Here is a 21,800-nt window from a genome sequence, read left to right on the forward strand (position 1 = left end):
GGTTTCTGTTGGTGTCATAGGTGTTAAGGGTTTTTTTTTTGGTGTGTGTGTGTGTGTGTGTGTGTGTGTGTGTGTGTGTGTGTTTGCACGCGTGCACGCGCCTTTAAAAGAGCTGAACCTGAAGCTAGAAATAGCATCTGGACAAGGAAGCTAAGATCCAGTCTTAAGAAGACAAAGCCTGGACCCTACAAAGGACTGATGAATGAGTTGTATTTGTAGTTGGTTTAAGTTAAATTGATTACAATGCCTGTTTCTAACTGATTCATGTGTTACTGACTTCTGAGAAACTAACAGTTCCATTTAGATGGGAGAGGGCTATTATTAACATCTGTCTCCCATGGTCAGTCTTCCAAGGCGCTTTACTGTTCACTCCTTCACATACATCCTCTCCTTTGATTGAAGATCTCCGTGAGAGCTGTGTGTTTGTTACTTTTCTCCAGATCTAGATAGTCTTGGTGAGCAGACTATACATAAGACTTTGCTTTAGGTGCTGAGGATGGAACACAGAACCACACGAAGGCTAAGTACTTTTGCTAGTTATACCCTAGCCCCAAAGCCAGTTTTAGTTGGAGGTTCCCAGTATTAAGCATGTGGAATTCAAAATATAAATTAATTTTGAACTTTACTGTGAGCACACATTTTTACAAACTGAGCACTTAATGTATAGACTCCAGTAGATCTTTTGGCATTTTTATGTTTAGGAAAGATTTCAGCTATGTAAATGTGGTCCTGACCAACCAAGATGCTGCTTTGCAGTTTTTGCTGAAGTGTGAATTTGAATTAAGATATGACACCAGTGAGCCTGAGATAGTCACACGTGAGGGGAGGAGTGTAACCTAGTGCTTGGGTCTTGGTCTTGTCTCATTCTTGAGCACTTAGCAGTTATAGATTAATAACTCTCAGAGTGGTGGGGATGCTATGCTTGGTATATATAGAAATTCAGTATTAATGAAAGCAACTGCTAGTTGCTACAAATAAAGGTTCATAATCAGAAAATGTAAGCTTTGATTAAATGTAATGTTGAATCTTGAAATGTTGATAGGAGTGAATTCACAATTTCCTTGATAGTCAGGAAGGCTTAGGAAGTGTGCCAGCTTGTGTAGAATTTGAGTGAGTCCAGAGATACAAGTTGATAATATTTGAGAATTTGGTTAATTTGCAATTTGAAGTGACAGGAATATTGGGCAAAATGTGATTCTATTTTGATACATTTGTGGAAGAAAAGACATTCATTGAATTGACCTTTAATTAAATGGACTATGTTTTTTTTCTGGGCAAAATATGCATAAATAGAAGTTATAGCAGCAGACCTTGTCATAAGCTGATGAAATACACATACATTACAGGGAATCTATAAATAGGGTAACGTTTTAAGATAGAGGTTCATGTATTTCAAGCTGCTGTTGTACTCCATATATAGTTAAGGAAGACGTGAAGCTGATCCTCCTAAGTGCTAGGATTACTGTTCACTCTTACACCCATTTACAGTGGTTCTAGTAATTGAACCAAGGGCTTAGGATATGCTAGCTAAATACTCTACCATTTGAGCTGCATTCCTAGCCCTGTGACAAACTTTAATTCACATGTGGATCTATTTTTTGTGAGGATGTTTTTATGAGTGTGTTTTTCCAGGAAAATGGAGGGACCAGGATCACATATTGATAAAGACAAACTGTATTTCTTTGGTTATACTTTGAATATCTTTTATTAAATGTCTGTGTACTTGGTTCTATGGTAATCATTTGAGATACAGTGATGAACAAAGGATTCATCCTTGTTCTCCTGTAATCTGTATCCCAGTGAAAGAGACAGTGAAAACAAATGATTTTTTAAAAACCTAAATAAATAAAAACCAGACAGATAATTAAGTAGCTGCTTTTTGCCCTAAGTGCTACAAAGAAGATAAAGGGCTAGTAAGAGAACAACAAAACAGTTATTTTGTATGGTGAGTTTTGTGAGATTGGCAGAATACCTAATGCTCTATACTAGTGTGCAGTAAATGACATTAAAGCCTTAGTGATGGAAGCATTCTCTGGGCCTTCTGGGGATAGAATGGTAGCAGGACTGTACATGCACAAGGTGCACATGATAAGTCAGCTTCATCGTTCTAGTATTCTTGAGGCTTCTGGTCCATACCTCTACCTTATGACATTAAATGAAGCCTGTCATAGCACCCATGTTTCAGTCGGCCTGTAGTGTTAACTAAGCCCCTTCCATGTACATGAGCCAACCATCAAATCCTAGTTCTCTGGTGAGTCATATAAAGAAAGTTGGCCCATTCTGATTTTCTTAGTGTAACATTAAGAATCCATTTCACACATTTCTCTTTCTATTTATACAAAGAAGCAAAGTTTACTTTTATGAATAAGTTATTAGCATATGGCTCAAACTTGTGCATGTCGCCCCCTCCCCACCAAGGAATGCTGCAACCTAATCCTGTTATTTATGGAGATGAGGGATGACTGAGTTGAATCATGGGGAGAATTCTCTTGTAAGAAAACCACCCATGTCATTATTATGTGGATAGTACCTTCAAACAGGGAAGCCTAATCTTAGAGGTCTAAAGAGGCCATTTGTGTGGGCAGTGTCACAGGAGGTCCAGATAGCCTTGGCTTTGAGAGTCTCAGCTTCTGTTGAGATTCCCTACTCTAACAATCTAGGTTTCACTTGTCCTGGTCAGTACATTCACGCTCACATATGAAACATGTTCATCTTCTATTATAATCCTCCAACTTGAACATTTATGTTGCTTGTTAACCAGGTGAGATTTGTGGCAATAACATGCAAAAACCTTTCAACGCAGAAACTTCTTGAAAATTGCTACTTGAAAGTTCAGTGGTTCACCTTGTCATTTCCTCCCATGAGTATTACAGTGCAGTAGGAAGAAGTTGTAGCATGTGTAGGCCTTGTGCATCTCATCTTTACCCAGTGCAAATGTGGCAGTGCTTTGTCCCCTAGGCACTTTTTCAGTAGTACTAGATTCCCTGCTTCTTGCTGCATTGTGGGTGTTTTCCACTGAGAAGGAACTCTGCTCTCTCTTTAAAGGACACAGATGAAACAATGTGCATGTCCTATGGTGGTGTTCTCAGCAGCTCATTCCTGTTGCTGACTCTCAGAGTCACACAGGTTAGCTTAACAAGGCACATACACTCTGGCCAGTGAGCTAAATTCATCCTTCTCACTCACTTGTGACTAGAAGAGGGAAGACTTGCAAGCCAAAGAGAAGGGGGCTCGTTTTGCTTCTCTCCGTCTGTTCCCCATCACCATACAGTCTTGGTGTTTATAGCTTTAGAAGCAGTTCTTTGTGGACATGAAGGCAGTTTTTCGGCAGTTAGAAAGGCTTATGTAGTTGAATAGGACTGCAGGTATCTCCAGGAAAGGTTAAGTGCCAGCCGGGTATTTGTAAAGGAACCTGTTTCAGAGCCTTGACCGTGTAATACAGTTATTTCATTATCATTGTGAGCCAGGATTATTTATTTGTTAACCATTTTTGCCAGTTTTGATTTGTCAAAGTGAAGAGCCCTAGCAAAATTTTGAAGCTGAGCTGGATTTTTATTTACAGTAAAACACAAGAAGGAGCCCTGAAACAGCTCATAACGGTTAGAGCTGGTGGCAGTCACAGCTCAGCTGATCCTGTGGTGGTCAGCTTTTCTGATAAATCACAAACAAAGGCAGTCTTGTTTTTGTTTTGTAATTTATCTCCTGGCTGAAGCTTTAAGATGGCTCTGATTCCGTAACTTCATCTCTTTACTGCAGACCTTTTACAAATGAAAATTTTCCTGCTTTCCAGTGAACAGAGGAATAAGATTAAGGCAAAAAGTGTCCATATCCCCTTTTTTGTTCTTATCTATGATTAAATCAGTACAACTAAGATGTATATTTGACATAAGTTTGTTTTTAAATTAAAAAAAACATTCACTATTGTGTGTGTGTGTGTGTGTGTGTGTGTGTGTATTGCCATGGTTAATGTAAGGAGGTACAAGGATAACCGGGAGGGAATCAGTTCTTACCCACCACTGTGTGGGCTCCTGTCATCAGGCTTGGTGCCACATACCTCTATCTGCCAAGCTGTCTGGATAGCTCTACACCATTACAACTATTAAAAATATTTCTCTTACATCAATTAGTTAATGAATTTGGTGTGTGCATGTGAGGAAATCCGAGGCCAACATGCAGGAGTTGGTATTCTCCTTCCACCATGTGCGTTCCAGAGATCAAACTCAGGCCATCAGTCCTAACAGCAGTGCCCTTGCCTGCCGAGTCATCTCAGCACAGTTCCAGCTTCTCCGATGCAGTAACAGTATCATTAACTTGACGCCTTATTACATTTAGCCTGTTTACATAAGGCAACAACAGGCAGTAGTGAGCAGGTGAAGCCCTTGGTGTTTTATGTTTAGTGTAACTAGAAGCCCACATGGTAAAAGAAAGAGAAAATACATATGCCCTAGAGTTGTATTTCTCCTCAGCATTGGATCCACGTTTGGGAGTAAAATCCCTTTTCTTTATTGGTGTGCCTATCACACCGAATGGAGATTTGACACTAAATGGTTATAAATTTGTTCTAGTTAATTATGTTCTGGTAGGAAGGAAGATAGATTCCTACTAACCAATGTAGACAACTATGCTGCCATGTGGAGTAAAATAACTCAATAGAGATGTATTATGCCTTATTTGGTTATTGTTCTTGTTGGCTTTGCAGACCATGCAAGCCAGTGAATGTTTTTTTCTACACAATCCGATCTGCTTTATGCCATCCACTGGTTTATGTCTCAGTATTGCTGCACAACAAACCACCTTACATTGAACTGTGGTAAAGCAGCCACTGTCCAGATGATGGTTAAGTCCTGCGACTTAGAATTTGGCCAGCACTGAGGTGGATAATTCTTTTGTTCTTCATGCTGTTGTGTCACTCAGTGACATGCAGCTGGTACATGCTCTAGTATGGAAAAGATAGCTTCCTTCCCAGGTCTGGTGCCATGGCAGGATGTTGTTTGAAGGCAGGACTTGCTCTGGACTGTTGTTACTTGGTTAACTGAGTAGCTGGATTTCTTGATTTCTTATATAATATTTTACTTCAGAGTGCAGGAGGACCAGGCAGACACACCTTTTTTTTTATGTCCTAGTCCTGAGATGCATATAGTTACCGTATTCTGTTCATCAACGCAGTCAACAGACCAGACTTTTCCCCTCTACACTTCTCCTTACTGCTAGGAGCGGGGCAGGGCAGGGGTAGGGGTCAATTCTGGTGTCTCATTCACAAGTAGAATATGCTCTATTGCTGAACTATGTGAAACCTTTTTTCATTATAAAATCTTAATTCTTTATTTTCAAGATTTCATACATGCTCTGTGTTGAGTGTACACTGCTGTACCCTGCCTACCGTGCAGCTGTACTCCCTACCGTTCTGTCTTGCCTCTGCTGTGTTCCATTGGACTCTACTTGATGCTGAGTAACCTCTATGTAGCATGGAAGACTGTCAGGAAGTACCATCCGCACTTGAAATTACAACCTGCTGGTGTTTGAAAGCTATACTGTAGTGTCCCAAAGAGTATTTGTGTTGAATTAGAGGTGATCTGGAGGAACAAAACACTCATAGCTTTCAATTCAGCTTGCCCAAATATAACTAGCTACCCTGAGAATTTAAAAAAAAAAAAAAATTTAAATAAGAACACAGTAAAATTTGCTCATTAGGTCCATTTGGTCTTATAAAGTATCTGACTTTGGGATACAGAGTCTTTTAAATATTGACTAAGTTTCTTGGTATTGTTTATCTGATGGTCTGTTCTTGGTGCCAGTGTTGTGTTACACTGGGTAGAAAATCTGATCTAGGAGTTCATTCTCCGCAGCATCAAACATGGCCAAGAGTACTGATTCATCTTTTGCTAGTAATATTTTTCACACACACATAATATATATTGAATTGTCTGTATTGTGTATATGTCTGTGTTTGTGATAGTGGTGGTGCAGAGGAGGTATTGAGCCCTCTGGAGTTACGAGTTTACAGGTGGTTATAAGCAGCCTAACATGGATGCTGAGAACTGAATTGTGATCCTTGGAAATAATAGTGTTTTATCCGCTGAGCCATTTCTCATGTTTCTTCCTTGGAACTCAGGTGTTTTTTTTTTTTTTTTTTTGTTTTTTTTTTAAACCTCTGGCATGTGGTTAGGGCTAATAGATAAGCTTAGGGAAAGTAGGACCAGTTAACTTTTAAATGTAATTAGCGTGGTCAGGGTTGAATATAATGTAGAACAAATCAGTTTGATTTGGGCAATGGTTATCCTGAGGGCACGGCCCTTATTATGGATTTAAAATATAGAGAAAACTCTAGAGACTTCTATAAAGTGTGTTTTTAAATTGTTGTCATATAACAAGAGTACTTTATATTTAGAGACATAACTTAGGAAATATTTTATTTGTGGTTTGTCATCATTGCAGAGGATCTATCTTCAGAAGAGTGGCATATCAAATTGTATTCATTATTAGCTACACCTTGCCTACATATAATTGAGTAGCATGTTGACCCTCTCTCATTGATTTAATAGAGCAGCTCCCAGCAGAGCAGAGCTAAAGAGAAGTATGGAGAATGCACGGCATATCCTGCTCAGTGGTGCTACCTGATGCCTGTCTAGGAAGGACCATATTTTTTGGTGTAAAATGTATTGTAACAAATAATTTTAACTTTTAAAATTAAATTACTTATTCATTTTATATCTTGATTATAGTCTTCTCCCTCTACTCCTCCCAGTGCCACCCTTCCTTTCCCTCTCCTCCTCCTTTTCCCTTCTCCCTTCCCCAACCAGCCCACTCCAGCTTATCAAGTTGCATCAGGACTGAGCACATTCTCTTCTCCTGTGGCCAGGGAAGAGTGATCAAAAGTCTGCAACAGAATCTATCTCAGAGACAGTCCTTGTTCCCCTTACTAGCGAACACACATGAAGGTCTAGTCTATACATGGTCCTTGGTTGGTGCTTCAGTCTGTCCAAGTCCCTCTAGGCCCTGGTTAGTGACTCTGTTGGTATTCTTACGGAGATCCTGTCATCTCCAGGTCCTTCTATCCTTTCCCCTACTTTTCCACAAGACTCTCTATGTTTTGTCCAGTGTTTGGCTGTGAGTTTCACATCTGTTTCAATCAAGCTGCTGAGTGGAGCCTCTCAGAGGACAGTTATGCTAGGCTCCTGTCTGCTAGCATAGCAGAATATTAAGACTGTCTGGGGTTGGCTCTCATCCATGGGGTGAGTCTCAGGTTGGGCTAGGCATTGACTGGACATTCCCTCCATCACTGTTTTATCTTTATCCCTGCACATCTTGTAGGCAGGGTAAATTTATGGTCAAAGTGTTTGTGGGTGGGTTGGTATTCTCTCCCTAGTAGGAGTCCTGTCTAGTTAGATGGTGTCCTCTTCAGTCTCCATGACCCCTGCTAGAGTCACCCCCATGTCCTCCCAGGAGCCTACCCTGACCTAGGTCTCTAGCTTGTCACAGAGATGCCCCTGCTCATGGTTTCCCTTCTCTTTGCAGGCCCTCTGTCCTCCTGCCCTCACTCTTCCCAGGTCTTGTCTCCACCTTCATTTCTTTCAGTGCTCTCTCCTACCTTGTTCCCTCTCTTCAATCACTTCTGCTGTCTAGTCTTATTTCCCGTTCTGAATGAGATTTAAGCATCATCCTTTGGGTTTGGGTTCTTCTTGTTACTTCTTTGGGTCAGTGAATTATAGTATGGTTATCCTGTCTTGTATGACTAAAATCTGCTTATAAGTGAGTACATACCATGTATGTCTCTCTGGACCTGGGTTACCTCATTCAGGGTGAACTTTTCTAGTTCCATCATTTGCCTGCAAATTTCATTATTTCCTTGTTTTTAATATCTGAGTAGTTAGTATTCCATTGTGTAAATGTGCCACAATTTCTGTATCTATTCTTTGGTTGAGGGTCATCTAGGCTGTTTGTCGATTCTGACTATTATGAATAATGCTGCTAAGAACGTAGTTGAGGAAATGTCCTTGTTCTGTGGTAGAGCATCTTTTGGTATATGCCCAGGAGTGGTATAGCTGGGCCTTGAGGTAGAGCTATTCCCAATATTCTGAGGAAGTGCCAGATTGATTTCCAAAGTGACTGTACAAGTTTGTACTCCTGTGGGAGGAGTGTTCCCCTTTCTCCACATCCTTGCTAGCATGTGCTGTCACTTGAGTTTTTATCTTAGCCATTCTGACTGGGGTAAGATTGAATCTCAGAGTCATTTTGATATGCATTTCCCTGGTGACTAAGGATGTTGAGCATTTTTTTAAAGTACTCAGTCATTTCAGATTCCTTTGTTGAGAATTCTCTGTTTAGCTCTATACCCTATTTTTAATTGGGTTATTTGGTTTGTTGGTGTTTGATTTCCTGAGTTCTTTATATATTTTGGATTATTACTCCTTTGTTGGATATAGGGTTGGTGAAGATCTTTCCCCAATCTGTAGACTGCTGTTTCATTCTACTTAATTTGAGGCACACATTTGTAAAGACATTCAAAAAAAACATGAAGAGTTGCTAGGAAACTAGTTGATATCAAAATATAAGTCATAGGTGGCCAAGACTAGAAATAGCTATGGGCCTAGTTAAGAGGGACAGAATTAAAAGAAAACACAGCTGCAAGAAACAAGTGTTGTTAGGAAATTTAACTTCTTCAGAAACAAACTTTTAAAAAATATTCAACACCAAGAGGCAGAGATCAACACAACAGCTCAAAAACATTTACAGACTTTTTTTGGATGGGAGTGTTCTGGAGAAATCAGGAGCCTTTGCTTACCAGGGTGGAGAATGAAAAGACAGGACAATAATTTATATTGTCATAGGTCAGTATTCCCCTCAGTTGTTTAATTTCAGTGTGTCACACCCAAATTGTACACGAATTTAAACAAATTAACACTTTCAATTTTGCCTTAACGTTTATTAACTTTGTGTTGTGTTGCTGTAAGCTGGTGCACATGATACATTGAATTTGCCATCCTACTTGGAGTTTTCTTTATGAACCTTAATCTTTAGAATTTGTTTCATAATTTAACTATGAGTGTGCTGTATTTTATAGTGAACTTAAGACCCATAGAGAGTATATTTCAGTTGACATTACAGAGCAACAGAATCCCCTTTGGCACCAACTTTGTCAAACAGATGGCATTTGATTTCTCCACAGGTTGTGAAAGTTACTCAGTTTAAATGATTTGTGGCACTGAGGTTTAGAGTCAGCTGATAAATTAGAAATGTGATGGTTAATCCCTGTAATCCCAGCATTCGTGAGGCAGATGCAGGTGGACCAGGACTTCAAGACCAGCCTGGGTCACACGGTAGTTTTAAGGCAGTCAAGCTCATCTGTTCCTGTAATGAATGACTTTTTAGAAATTACAAGCCCACTTCAAGCATCAGAATCGTTGCGTTTTTCTGATAGTTCTCATTTTCTTTTATTAGCTTTAAGTGACTACATAACTAGTTTCTATAAATGATTCGGATTTTATTTTATACTTAAAGGAGTTAGTAATTTGAATTTAACCCCCCTGGATTAAAATCTGTGAATTCGCTCTTTGCTTATCATGTTCTTTGCTCTTGGTTTCATTTTTTCCTGCCTGTGTTTCTAATTAACTGTATGCTTTTAATTATTTCGTCACTCAGTTTATTAGGTGTATATATTGTTCCTTTTGAAAGTTGTATAGATTATTTCAATAAGGAGTCTCAGAGATCATCCCTTTCACTCCCTTACCTAGATGGCCTTCAGTATTTTTTTGTAGGTAGTTTTGTAAAATTCTGTATCTTTTGAAAAGCATTTTTTAATCTGGCTATAAAATTCTTGCTTGATAGGGATGTGGTTTTCTTTTTCATTTCTTGTTATCTTATTTTGTTTCTAACAACTTAAGAAACAAACAAACAGCCTCCCCCTGCTATCTCTCATTCTTACTGTTTTACCACTGTGTATAGAAACCTCTACCCTTTCCTTTCTTTAAAGATTCTTTGTAAATAGTTTACTTTTTGTAGTTTCATCCTCTTAGTGTGTTTTTCTTTCTGTCTTGTCTGTAGTTTGTTAAGCAAGGTGGAACCTCAGTTCTTATATAAATGTTTTTTATTTCATAAGTTTTCATTGGTGCTATATTTATTATTTTACTTGTTTTCCCCCGATTTGTTTTCAGCTAGTACTATTGGTATGAATTTACATTCTTGCATTTTCTTACAGTGTCTAATCTGTTTTTACAACTTTTTAGTGCAGACATTGTATTTTTCTCTCTGTATATAAATTTTATTTTATAATTTTAATAGATTGTTATTTTATCTTTATTTCTTAAATGTTTATCTACTTTCTTAAACATATTAATATCTGTAATGCCTTTTAATATTTTGTGTACTGCTTCCTCAATTTAGTAGGATAGCTATTCTCTGAGTTTCTATTCTCTTCACTACTGAGAAGAATATGAAAATCATTACTTCATGTATTTCAATTTTTTCAGTTTGCAGAAAAAGTAATTTTGTTGTAAGCTTCGGAGGCAACAGATACATCTATCTTCTTCCCTCTTTTAAATATTCATAGATTTTTCTGATAAATACAATTTTTGTTTTTATACAGGACTGTAAATGTCTTGGTTTATATAAGATTCTAAAGAGAAGGCCCTAAAGCCTACACGTTTTCAGCAGGCTTGACCTTGCTTAGAGGAAAGTGGGCATTTCTGGAATGTTATGTTGCTGACTGTGGTGCCCTTGTAGAACACATTGGTGTCTTCATTTTGCACATAAAGATGCTTTGCTATTTAGTTATGTTCTAAGTTTGGCACACATGTTCTACTTGTCTAAGCTAGTATGAGACCCTGTTGTAAATCTGCTCAAGTGGTCAGTCTCACCAAAGGTCGCTTATTTCAGCTTCATTAATGTTTGTCACCAGTCGTTTACTCACGTAGAGAACAACATCTGTAATACGGGTGGGAATTTTGTTAGAATTGTGCATACCTACCAATTAGTTGGCCCAGCCAAATTAGAGTGTGCTGGTTTGCATTTCCAATTAAGTCAGCTGCTTGAATGTTGCTCTTCTACAGCTGGCATGAGGCCTGTGGGAGTGCCCTGTACCGTGGCCAGACACTAGTTGTACCTCTTAATTAAAATGTTTGCCTCTGTTTCTGTAAAACAGTAAGTGGTCTTTGCAATTGGATTATTGATGGTTCTGTGACTTTCATATAAAAAGGCCCCTTTTTTGGGGGTTGGGAAATGTGGTACCAAGGTACTCTGAAGTGAGTGTGCATCATTTAAGTAAACAGGCGTTTCTCCTCCCACCTGTAGGCTGTTGGTTGTTACCCTCAGTGGATAATTGTAATTGTACAGTTTCCACCTAAAAAGCATTTGTAGAAAGGCATGTTTGAAATGTTTATAATATGTAGTAGTTTTATGTGGGACTTGCGTAATTTTTCATCAGAAAGAGAGAGTACATTGAAACTTTTATGGGAATGGGTCACTTTGAAATGAAATTATATATGTCTTGTCAATTATCAGTTATTCTGGTAGTCCCATTTCTCCCATTACTGATTAAATGTAGTTTTTGTTAGATAATAGTCTTAAAATCAGTTATTGATGTAATTTAAATGATTTAATCCAGTGTGTAATACTGTAAACGAAGAGATGAATCCACTAAAACCACAAGAACCATTCACACATTTTGATCTGCTTAGTTCCTACTCATTTATAAAAACACTTAGTTACTAGTGAGCAGTACAGACAGGGAGCAAACTTGCGCTGTGCTTCCCTTCCATTTAAAACCATAGACATGTCTAGTCTAATGCCGAATCACTGGGGTGTCTGAAAAAATGTTAAGCCACTTGTGACTATATCCCCATTGCCGAATATTACATTATATACATTTAGTTTGGGAAACCTACTCTTCACATGATTTAATATGTGGAATATTCAATTATGAACATTTAGTTTGAGAAACATGCTTCACATGATTTAAATTGCCTTTTGAAATTGTTGTTTGTGTGAATATGCACACGTGTAGAGGACAGAGGATAACTTTGGGGCATTGGTCTCTTCAACATGAGGGTTCCAGCATCAACCTCAGGATGACAGACCTCGTGGTCAGCCTGTATCTGCTGAACCATTTGGCTAGAACCTCCTCATACGATTTTAAAAAATCTGCTCTGTTTTAGGAACTTCTGATAGGGTAATTTATTTTATATATCCAGAAACCAAGTCTGAAAGACCATATTATTGCCAGAAATAGGCAGAGTTCTCCATTTTGTGCTTCCTGTTACTCAGTGTAGTTAAATAAACTGAAAATATGGTAGCTGGATAACTGGTAACTTCTGCAAGGCGCCGTCCAAAATGAGCATTAGGAGGAGAAATGCAGCCTGACTTGCTTGTGACAGTATCATGGCATCCTTAAGAAATAGACATATCCTGACTAGAGTGGATTGCTTGGCCCTGCCTTGTTATTTTGAACTAGTAATTTAGACTTAAAGACAACTTTCTATCTATTCCACTTTTGGTAAAAGCAAATGGTCTTGCATAAGCATTTGCACCACTTCCTAATCTGTAGAAAATGAATATTTATGTTTTAATCCTTAAAAAACAACTATGAAGACACAGACCTGTACAAATCACCCAGGATCACTCAGCAGGCTGTACAGCTGAGCTTCAGTCACAGACCTTCTAGCTCCAGGTCCAGTTTTCCTGTTTTTGATAGTTCTTAAGTCTTCCAAACCTCCAGTTTGTGGTATTAATCTAGAATCCAAAAGCTCATGTAGTACATACTTTGTTTTCTAACCTTGTCGTTTAAATGAGAGCTTTTGATTCTGAGTTTAGAAGTAATGGGGAATACTGCTCTCACTAACCTTGCTAGAAAGTCTTTATTAATCTCTGTGTACCATTTAGTAATGGTTGTAAAAGTAGATGTTGGACTAACAATGTGGGGACACTCCTGGTTTGGCTCTGTATCTCTTACTCCAATACAGTTGGTCATTTTATTTGATCAATTTTTATGTAGTCACCTGCCCTTCATGGATATTGAAACTACAGGTTGAATCCTCTGTGTACATCAAACTCTGTGTTGAATCCTTTCTGTCCTGCAGCTCTGACATAGTAATGTAGTTATTTTTTTCTGGCCTTTTATGCTTTTCATACTTTTTCATGAGTACTCTTATATATTGGGCACTGGGGCCTTTGTTATGTAACATAAGGGTTACTTAAACTTGAGCACTACAGTGTCAGAACAGTTGGTCAGATGATCAAAACTAAAGGACTAAGGGTTAAAGAGCATATACATCATAAATGTGCTGGACAGAGGTCTGAGTCATGACCTAGGCAAGAAAGAGCCTGCTGATGTGTGGTTTTATCAGGCCAGTCACATGGTATAATGTAAAACTTTAGAACTTTATTTCTGAAACTCTGCACACAGTGTATTCTGACTGATCTTTATAGTGGGTAAGTGAACCTCAGTCACGTGGATTCTCTGCTGAGGGTTCTGTATTGAGTGTCATGTCACATAAATTTTAATTTACATCTGAAGAATGGCCTGTTGCAGTGAAGTTCGGCAGTTGTTACGGATTGCTTCCTTTTGTCAGACATCTATTTTTCCTCTACATGTGTCTGTGTATATCTTAACTTTCACCTCCCTCAGAGAAAGACATGTAATATGCTTCTCGAAAAAGCCAGCCTTCTGTTGGTGTCTCAGTCATATCTCTTGCTTGGTTCCTTCGGGATTTGTTTATATTAGCAGTCTCTTGCTATATCCTTAACTTATACGTGGTAGATGGCTTACCTTTTGTTTAAAAAAAAATCAGATAATTTTATTTCATCACATAAATTTTAATTTACATTTTTCTCTTGAAAATGTAAAGATCTTAAATTTCTGGGTGGGCCCAACATTCCTGCAGGGTTGCTATTAGCTGGAGATATGACAAAGTTGTCCTTGAAGTGGGACACATCAGGTTTCCTGTAGCTCCTTATACCTAATGTTGCTTGATGACATACTCGAGCCCTGAGGACTCTGAGTGTACAGTCTTACCCATTGAGGTCTCTTGGGACACATAGAAAGAAATTCAGCATTGTTTACAAGGCAGTGTAGAGCATTTGCAGGGCACGAACATTTTGGGGGATTTACCTTATTTTCTGTGAGATGTATTTCTTCTGTTATTGAACTTGGGGCTCACTACCTGTGCTCCTAGTCAGGTCTAACCATCCATCTTTAATAAACCGATCAAAAGAACCAAATTAAAAGTGGAAAGCAGAAAAAGGTGTTTTTGTTTTTTATTTCTTCAGTATGGCTACATTGGAAGTGTGACCAAGTAATCCATTAAATTCCCCAAGTCCGTAAATAAAAGTTTAACTAGAGGGACAAAGATATATACATCTAATCTAAGCAGGCCTGTCAAGGTGTGGCCTCGCCCATCTGTGACCCATCATTATCTGGATTTTAGTCTTATCCTGTATGGTGATTTGGACAGTTGTTAGAACTGTTTGAAATCTCTTTCAGGGAGACAAGTTCCCCCATGGCTTGTGCCCTTTCTTTCTCTCATCATGAGATTCCTGAGAAGATTGCCATTTCTTTGGGTTCCATTACCTCAATAGTTTATTTGTTTTATTCACTTTACAGATAGACCATAATTTAGTTAGATTTCTTTTTGCTGCCATTTGAGTTCATTCTAATTTGATACTGTTAACAGTAACAATCTCATGCTTAGGAACAACATGTTCAGTCCTTTTGGATCTTAGTTCACCTAAGAGTGGACTCATGTTCTTGAAGTGTAGTGGCAGCATCCTTCTTGTGAATATGGTGCTGCTGTGTCTCTCAGGCTCTTTGTACACAGGTAACAAATGTAGTGGTTAAGATCCTGCTGTGCAAGAGCAGCAAAGGGGCTGGAATTGGCTCCTGTACCTTAAATCTCTCTGTACAATCACTTTAAAAGCAGTACCAGATTCAACAGTGATATCTGAGTCCATCTCCATGCCTCAACTTCTGGTACTTTTTGTGAATTTCAAACCCATCAGGATCTAGGTATTTCAAAAGCTCACAGCCAGACTTTTTACATAGCTGCTTAAAATTTTTACCCTATAAAGTTTCCGTGAGTTGGTTCACTGGGATGCTTTTCTTTGTTTGGTGTGCTTCCAAGTGCTGAATCAGCAAGGGAACTTAAAAGTACATCTTAAAGAGTATATTAATAATGACAAGAGACAGAATATGGTCACTGCTACCTTAACTAGAAAATTAACCATACTTTAATTCCCCTTCTCCCATTCTGTTTTACACTTAAAAGTTTATTCTTGAATATGTCATAGAACAGATGCGTGATGATAGGAGTTGCCATGTACATCTTAAACAAATCACAAGTTACAACATTTTTGTTATTTTGGCGGGGCATTGCTTTCCTTACAGCAACCCTTCTGTTGGGTCTGAAGGAAAACTCCAAGCGCTCCAAAGCGGTAGGCCCACTGTCTTGGTCCAAAAAATGACAGTCTTAGCTCTGCTCACACTAATCTATAGAATTGCTGGTGAATAGTTTCACCATTCCTCAGCAACCTGTGAAGCAGTTTCTTTCTGTTTTAGTCAGCCAGGAAAAGCCGCTTGCCTATCTCTTTTTCTTCTAGCAGATGAAGTATCTAGCTCCCTACTTAGCAATTAAAAACAAGGAAATCATGAAATTTTCAGGCAACTAGTTCAGGTGGGAACTAGAAAAGATCATGAGGGAAGTAACCCAGAAACAGAAAGACACATGTGGTATATACTCACTTAAAAGTGGATCTTAGCCGTATAGTATAAGATAAACATACTAAAATCTATACTCCTAAAGAAGCTAAACAACAAGGAAGACCTAGGGAAGATGTTCAATCCTCATTCAGAAGGACAACAGTGATAGACATTGGAAGCAGGAGAAGACAGGGAACAGGACAGGATCCTACCACAGATGGCCTCTGAAAGACTCTACTGATTGAGATATTGAAGCAGAGGCTGAGACTCATATCCAGACTTTGGGCAGAGTGCAGGGAATCTTATGAAAGAAGGGGAAGACAGAAAGACCTGGAGGGGACAGGAGCTCCAAAAGGATACCAACAGTCATAAAAACTGAGCCCTGGGGCCTTGAAGAGAATGGTACCCTAACTAAGGACAATGCATGGAGAGGACCTAAAACCCCAGCTCAGATGTAGTCCATAGACTCAGTCTCCAAGTGGGGCCCCTGTTTAGGCGAGCAGGGACTTTCTTTGGCGTGAACTCAGTGGCAGGCTCTCTGATCACCACTTACAGGGGGGAGCAGCCTTACCAGACCAGAGAGGAAGACAATGTAACCAGCCCTGATGAGACCTGCTAGGCTAGGGTCCAATAGAAGGGGAGGAGGACCTCCCCTCTCAGTGGACTAGGGGAGAGGCATAGAGGGAGAAGAGGTGGGAAGGCGAAATTGGGAGGAGTTGAGGGAGAGGGCCACAGCTGGGTTACAAATTGAATAAATTGTAATAAATGAGAAAAATTTTAAAAAGAAAAAAGATACATGAAAAAGTCTTGTGAAAACTTATTAGTTGGTAAACTGTTATTATGTCAGTTATAAAAATTTATTGTGATGGTATTTTCCTGCATGGGTGGAAAATGTCACTCCCATATAACATGGATTATTAAATAAAAACATCTCAGAAAGTAGTTAAGTGCATGTGCACAGTGCTAATTTGTGACCCTCTCTGGACAGGAATAAACCTGTGGTAGTGCAAAGTCTTATGGGAAGATAGGCTCTTTCTAATTGGGGAGTAAAGTAAGACTCTCCTAATCTCTTGAGAAATGCTTTATGGAGAAAGTTTTGTTTTAACAGAGTTAGAGAATATTTTTGAATGAAAAAAAAAAAAAAGAAAAACGGATGTGACTGCTTCTAGGTATGGTGGAGGTGATTATTGTAGATATGAGAGCATAGCTAGATTTGTCTGCAAGAGTCGAGAGTGAATGGCCCATGTGAGCAGAGGGTCAAGGAGAAGAGATGCCTAAACGAAAAAGGGGTAAAAGGACCACATAGCCCAAATGGCTGGATTATTTAGGTAAGAGCATCTAGGGGAAGGGCAGCGCAACCCTGGGCTGGAAAGTCAGAGTAGGAGGCTGGGTATGCTATCCAGGAGGACCCTGTAACAGGTAGGGACTTGCTGGGAGATGCTGGGAGAGCCTAGCAGCCAGGTCAGCCTTGATATGTTAGTGGGCATCTTAGCTGTTGGTCCTGGGTTTGAGACCTAATGATTTTGCATATATATTTTCAAAGTAGGCACTTTTTTTTTTTTTTTAAGAATAACAGTTTGAATTCACATTAAAATTGAATAAAAGGGCAGTGGTGACGCATGCCTTTAATCCCAGCACTTAGCAGGTGGATCTCTGAGTTTGAAGCCAGCCTGGTCTATAAAGGGCAGCCAGGGCTGCACACAGAGAAACGCTGTCTCAAAAAAACAAAGAACATAAAAATAAACAAAAAAAAAAAAATACTGAATAAAAGATACAGAGCTCTTCTACATTTCTGGTGCCGCCGCCCCTGCCCCCACTCTAGATCTAAGTGCCTGGTACTCCCTGTCCCAATCTAGATTCATGTCCGGTAATCCCCTTTTCAGTGTGGATCCACATACCTAATGCTGTCCTCCCCCAATCTAGATCTGGACCAGAGTAATGTACTGACAGGTGAACTTGTGCTGACATGCCATTACCACCTGAAATCCCCACTTGAGCCTAAGGGTATGTAGCATTTTTTAAGGGATTAATTTAGGTCTTATTCTTTTGTTACATGCACTACTTATGTCTGCATTTAGACAATTTGTTCGGCCTTTAAGGTTTTGAAAACACCAAAAAAGTTTTTTATATCTTAACCTCTTATTTCTATAAGTTTAGCCTTAAAATATAATAAAATATATTTTATTATATATGCCTATCTTCTGCCCTGGACCAGCAGGGCTTCAACGGGGTTCCTAAGGGAAGAGAGTGGAAGGAATTGGGGGAGGGGAACAAGAGACGCAAGAAATGAAAGCCAAGTCTGTTCATCTGATCAAGGCTTCGTTTATTAGAAATTTTTACCCAACTTATATAGGGAGAAGGCAGGAAAGGGGGAAGGTAATTAGCTGCTGCAGGAGACAGGAAGAGTGCTTTCATGTGTTAAATAGGGTGCCTGCAAGATAACTTAGGGACGTTTTCTCACAGATGCTCTAACAAACGGATGTCCTCACAGTCTCTCACCCATGAGTTAGGGTCCTAGATAACTTTCACTAAATAGCTTTAGGTCTCCACTAAATGACCTTTGCTCACTATTTGGCTTTGGCCTAGCAAACACCTTTTGTCTCCACTAGATAGCTTTGACTTTGGCTTCCGTAGATAGCCTTGGCTCACTAATTGACTTTGGCTTCCGTAGATACCTTTGTCTTCACTAGATAGCTTTGGCTTTGGCTTCCATAGATAGCTTTGGCTCCCGGCAATCTTCTTCTATCCACTAGACATGAGTTGTAAGACCCACATGGTCATGAATGTGAGAAATGAACTATGTAGCCAAAGTGCAAATATTCATTTAGACTTTTATCCACATAAATAAAACTACTGCTTATTAAGCTGGGCTTTAAAGTGTGGTATTACTAGCCTGTTTTCACCATATATCAAAAATAAGTTTGTGAGTTTATTATTTAAGATGATAGTCCTGTGCTAGGGCAGCCCAATATCTACTCATCATATCTTTGGTTACCCTTCGGGAGCTCAGCTAATCAATGTCTCAGTCAGCAACTAATGATTTGAGAAGCCACCAGTGTGTCATGTGTCATGGCAGAAGATGAGAGCTAAATTTTATGAGCTTTCAGGGAGAGGTGACACCCTAATCCCAGTGTGCCGACTCAACACCTGCACCTTGAGCTCTAAACACTGTTTCCCCCGTTAAGGAACCAGGACTTCTGAGGAGCTCGCTACTTTCCATACTAGGACAAGAAGAACCCGGAATATCTCTTATGACAGAAAACAGTAAAGAAAATCCAAAGAATGATGATGAGGTATCAGAAAGACACAGTTTAAGGAGATCTCACTAACCAAGTCTGGTCAAATTGAGCATTAAAATATAAATTAGAGCAATAAATTATAATCCATTAAGTAAGCAAGTGAAATCATCAACCCACTTACTTAATAATTGTTTACCTCTCTAAAGGTGCTGGATCCTGGGAAAATGGAGCCTAAAAATGAAGCACACTAAAGTCTCATGCAATAGCCAACTTTATTCAGAGCATCAAACAGTTAATGCTCTGAGGGTAAGAGGAGTTGCATGAATAACGCACACAGTCAGAGGCAAGCCGCAGGTGGTGGGCAGGCTGCATGTGGGGACAAAGTGCATGCAACAAGAGCTTGTTTTCCGTAGAGGCACATAAACAAATAACAATAGCCAGCTTCAAGGAGTAATCTAAAGCAAACTCAGCCTCTCTCTGCTCACCTGGGAGGGGCATAAAAGCACATTCCAAGAACAACTAACTTTATGGTTTTTATTTGTTTGTTTCTTTGAAACTGAGTACATGACCCTTGCTTTCTTGGTTTTCTCACAAGTACTAAAAATTGCTCTCACGACTCTATTGTTGAACATGTTCTGACAAATAATGAGTTGAAATTTTAGTCAGAATGGAATTTCACACAGTGACAAATCCCACAAAATGTCAAAATTCTTGTGAATTAAAAAGAGAAAACCAAGTTTTCAGTGGAAAGAAGATGGCAAGTGCTCCCATTGTAAGAGGTAGAGTAATAGGACAACGCAGAATCCCATGTTAGCTGGTAGAGAGGAGTGAGAAACACAGCCTGGCTTCTGTGTGGCTTCTGCGAAATGTACAAGGCCTGACTCTAAAATGGGAAATGCACATCCAGATTGAGGGCATTGGAGGATTATAATCTCTAGAATGTCAGAGCATGAAGCTCCAAAACTGGAAAAAACTTTCAGATTGGATGAGGCTGACACAGAGGTGGCTGTGAACATGAAGTGTGCTATTCTCAGTGCTTCTGCTATGTAAGCCATTGTTGCAAAGCTGGTAAGTACTGAATAAACTTTGAAGACTAGAATACAGTACTGCTTTGGGCTTCATTTCTTGATTTGGATTGATTGGTTTTATTAGGGACTATCTTCAGGAAGTATATACTAAGCAAGCATTACCCCTTTACTGTAACTTCTAAATTTTTTATATTATCATTTTTTATTTATTATGATTTATTCACTTTGTATCCCAGCTGTAGTCTCCTCCCTCAACTCCTTTCAATCCACCCTCCTTTCCTCTTTTCCTCCCATGTCCCTTCCCCAGTCCACTGATAGGGGAGGTCTTCCCCCCCTTCCCTCTGATCCTAGTCTATCAGGTCTCATCAGGACTATGCCTTGTCTTCCTCTGTGGCCTGGGAAGGCTGCTCCCCTCTTAGGGGGAGGTGATCACTTCTAAAAATTTAATGAGGGTCCAAAAGCCTTGTTTATGTGCAGTGCAATTGTTAATGTTTACTGTCTCATTTGGTCAAATGGGAGATTTAAAACCACTTATTTAAAAATAATAACATTTTAATGGAAAACATTGGGGGGAATGACTTTTGAGACAAAATTGAGAGAGTAGAATAGTATAGGTATGTTTTTTTGCAAATATATTGTAAATGTTGATAAAAGATGGTTGGATTTGCTTATCTACTTCTACAGTTTGTTATTGGGACTGAAGTGTAAGAATAAAATCTAGTTTTAAATAGGTAGTGAAAATTTTTAATAGCTTTCCAAGTAATTGTGGGGTATTCTTTTGATACATCAAAAGTGGATAACTAGGGCCTAGGTGATAACCTGAGTTGGAACCCCAGGCCCCACATAATGGAAAGAGAGAACTCATTCCCACAGTTTCACTCCCACAGTTGTCCTCTGACTTCCACAAGCACTCTGTGACACATGTTTGTTCATACATATATACACATTTTTAAAAGTCTAGATGGAGGTTTCTTACAAGTTTCTTCCATTATGGGGTTGGGAATATCATATTGTCACATTAAAATTCATTGTCCACATATGCCTGAAATAGGTCTTGTGTCTGCCATGATTTTATCCCTTTAGGCTCTGGAAAATGTTGGTTTGGGAGTTATATAGATTTCTCCACAGTATTATTACATTAGGGACTGATCACAAATGTTAATATCAACTCCATTCTCATCATAATTTTTTTTTCAGACTTGTGGTAGTAGGTGTAAATCTTCCAAAACTGTGATTTTATTTAAAAGCTAAATTTTTACCATGGACCAAAAAAAAAAAAAAAAAAAAAGTGTTGCTTGCTTTTCTCAAAGTGGCAGGCTCACCCATTCATTGTTGGTACAGTATCTGCCAAATCTGAATAAATACAGCTTTGCTGTTTGTTCTTACAGCAAAATGGTATTGCAAGAAAAGGGAGTCAGTTCAGCACATGAATAGTGACTCACATCTTTTACCTCCAGGCAGCCATTGTATTAGCTACACACACACACAAATATATACACCTCATTTTATCACACAGAACTTTGAAAGTATATACAGTCCTGCAGTAAAATTAATAATTTTAGTGCTTGATCAGGGAACAGTATTAAATGAAATTGACTTTTGTCTTTTTACTGTAAAAGCTTGAAGGAGGCAGTGACCTCCAGAACATTGAGTACCACTGCTTTGATTCGCCTCCCCCACCCACCGTTGCTCTTTGTTGACACAGCAAAGACAGAGAGTGCTTTGGCATTTTGATTTTCATGGGTTTTCATTGACTGTGGACCTTGAAGGTTGCCACCTTCACAAAGTTGTTATGGATGCTAAGCATCATGATAGCAGTTTAAAATGACACAGGAATGGGGATTCAGT

General features: G+C 39.0%; 1 protein-coding gene across 1 annotated transcript in view; it reads left to right on the top strand.

Annotated features, from left to right (window-relative positions):
- The window catches only part of Hsd17b12 (hydroxysteroid 17-beta dehydrogenase 12), a 129,981-nt gene that overhangs the window by 43,766 nt on the left and 64,415 nt on the right, over window positions 1-21,800 (top strand). The window lies entirely within an intron of this gene.

The sequence above is a fragment of the Meriones unguiculatus genome, chromosome 18, assembly GCF_030254825.1.
Source record: "Meriones unguiculatus strain TT.TT164.6M chromosome 18, Bangor_MerUng_6.1, whole genome shotgun sequence".
In the NCBI taxonomy this organism is placed as follows: domain Eukaryota; kingdom Metazoa; phylum Chordata; class Mammalia; order Rodentia; family Muridae; genus Meriones; species Meriones unguiculatus.